Raw genomic sequence first — 3,057 nt, 5'->3', positions numbered from 1 at the left:
CCATTGGAGTACAGTGAACTCATTGTCATGTTCAAGAAACCAGTCTGAGATGATTCCAGCTTTATGACATGGCATTGCATTATCCTGCTGAAAGTAGCCATCAGATGTTGGGTACATTGTGGTCATAAAGGGATGGACATGGTCAGCAACAATACTCAGGTAGGCTTTGGCGTTGCAACGATGCTCAATTGGTACCAAGGGGCCCAAAGAGTGCCAAGAAAATATTCCCCACACCATGACACCACCACCACCAGCCTGAACCGTTACCGATACAAGGCAGGATGGATCCATGCTTTCATGTTGTTGACGCCAAATTCTGACCCTACCATCCGAATGTCGCAGCAGAAATCGAGACTCATCAGACCAGGCAACGTTTTTCCAATCTTCAATTGTCCAATTTCGATGAGCTTGTGCAAATTGTAGCCTCAGTTTCCTGTTCTTAGCTGAAAGGAGTGGCCCCCGGTGTGGTCTTCTGCTGCTGTAGCCCATCTGTAGCCTCAAAGTTGGACGTACTGTGCGGCGTTCAGAGATGCTCTTCTGGCTACCTTGGTTGTAACGGGTGGCTATTTGAGTCACTGTTGCCTTTCTATCAGCTCGAACCAGTCTGGCCATTCTCCTCTGACCTCTGGCATCAACAACGCATTTCCGCCCCCCACAGAACTGCCGCTCACTGGATGTTTTTTCTTTTTCGGACCATTCTCTGTAAACCCTAGAGATGGTTGTGCGTGAAAATCCCAGTAGATCAGCAGTTTCTGAAATACTCAGACCAGCCCTTCTGGCACCAACAACCATGGCACGTTCAAAGGCACTCAAATCACCTTTCTTCCCCAGACTGATGCTCAGTTTGAACTGCAGGAGATTGTCTTGACCATGTCTACATGCCTAAATGCACTGAGTTGCCGCCATGTGATTGGCTGATTAGAAATTAAGTGTTAACGAGCAGTTGGACAGGTGTACCTAATAAAGTGGCCGGTGAGTGTATATACAGTGGGGTTGAGCCGATCTTGAGATTTCAGGATCGATTTTAAAATCCGATTTCCGATCATTTTCCAGCCGATCCCGATCGTGAAATTTGCTCAATCGCCGATCGGGATCCAATCTTTCCCGATCACTCAACCCTAGTTATGACCCTGCCTGTGGCCTACTCCAAACGTGTCACACAAGCTCATCCCCCGCTACTCCGACCTACCAAAAAAACAAAGCAGCTAGACTCCCACTTGTAGAATGTAGTAATATGGCAGCCAGGAAAGACGCTGTACTCCGCATGTGGTGACCAGAACTTAATGGGGTAGATGATGTGCGGCACAACACAGGTTAACACCAGCAGTAGGAAACAGCAAGGATGAACATTAGCAATACATACAAAACTTGTCTTTTATGTGAGAGCGCGTCCTGTCTGACGCGACTACAGGTGAAGTATATAGCAGGATTTACTTAAAGGGCAACTCCGATTATAAAACAGCTTTTCATAAATGAATAGTTCAGGTGAAGAGAAGAAACATTACAATGTATCTTATTAAACAAATATGTTTTCTTCTCTACTTATCAGGCTGAATGACCTTTACCTAGAAGTATGGAATAGGGGAGGAGACTGTTGGATAAGACACACAAATAATGGCAGCTGTGAAACTCTTCTATACTGGGGGTGAGGGAGAGCTTTTCTACCACTGCTATAAGACTAGAGGCAATAAATAAATTACCAGTCTCCTCCCCTATTCCATAGACTTCTGTGTATAAGCTGAATACAGAGCCTAATAAGTGGAGAAGGAAACAGATTTCTTTAATAAGATATATTACAAAGTTTCTTCTATTCCCTCCTACTATCCGTTTATGAATACACACTTTCAGTACTGTACGGTATTATTGTTACACAGTATGGTTGTGGTTAACTGTATGGAAATGAACCAGTGCACGTTATTTTGGCATTATACTGTGTTATGTTTATAATTCTGTTTATTTAAGGGGGTGTCGAAGACTTGAAAGTATCAATAAGTCGTCAGTATAAGATTGGTCGGGGTCCAACACCTCGATCCTGTTTTTTCGGCCCCTGGAATGCGTATACTAGGTATATAGCTTGAAGCGCCTCTACTCTTATTCAAGTGAGTGGGAGCGGGGCTGCAATTCCAGGCACCACCACTAGACTGTATGGATCAGAAGTTGTATACAGTGTATGGAGGTATGTTTATTTGTGCACTGCATGGCGGCACATCCTATAGGGTGGAACCAACATATGGTAGGTCCAAGGTTACCGCTCTGATGGTTACCTCTGTCGTACATACGTCTTTGTGCTGAACATAAAGCAATGGCACTATACAAGGTCACCTGCTATAAGAACATCACCAGTATAAATCTTCATCCATTGCCTATAACAGTGTGAAAGAGAAGACAAGATGTGTGTTGGTTGTGTATGAGCTCGATACATAGTAACAGACACTTCACTCTCACCATTAAGGAGGAAGACTCTTGTGATCCGGCGGCGAGCGCTGTTACCTCTCATCCCTCCGAGTGACAAGTGTTTGCATTTGAAAGGGACAAGATATAAATCCCACCAGCGTATTCCTTTCCGCTGAGGGACAGAAAGTTCCAGGGATCAGATTACTTCTGGACATAATTATGGTGCAAATGGTATCAGGAATATTCTGCATGACATGATATCAAGCTACAAGTAGCAAACAGAGCATTAAAGAGACAGCGCACCCACTGTATACTGATCACTTATACTGCAATACGGAGGTCAGAGAAACACTACAGTACAGGATAATACACACAGTGATGTCATAGTACAGGATAATACACACAGTGATGTCATAGTACAGGATAATACACACAGTGATGTCACAGTACAGGATAATACACACAGTGATGTCACAGTACAGGGATAATACACACAGTGATGTCACAGTACAGAGATAATACACACAGTGATGTCACAGTACAGGGATAATACACACAGTGATGTCACAGTACAGAGATAATACACACAGTGCTGTCACAGTACAGGATAATACACACAGTGATGTCACAGTACAGAGATAATACACACAGTGATGTCACAGT

This window comes from Leptodactylus fuscus, chromosome 6, assembly GCF_031893055.1.
Source record: "Leptodactylus fuscus isolate aLepFus1 chromosome 6, aLepFus1.hap2, whole genome shotgun sequence".
Classification (NCBI taxonomy): domain Eukaryota; kingdom Metazoa; phylum Chordata; class Amphibia; order Anura; family Leptodactylidae; genus Leptodactylus; species Leptodactylus fuscus.
The sequence above is the reverse complement of the archived record's forward strand: the minus strand, read 5'-3'. Positions refer to the sequence as shown.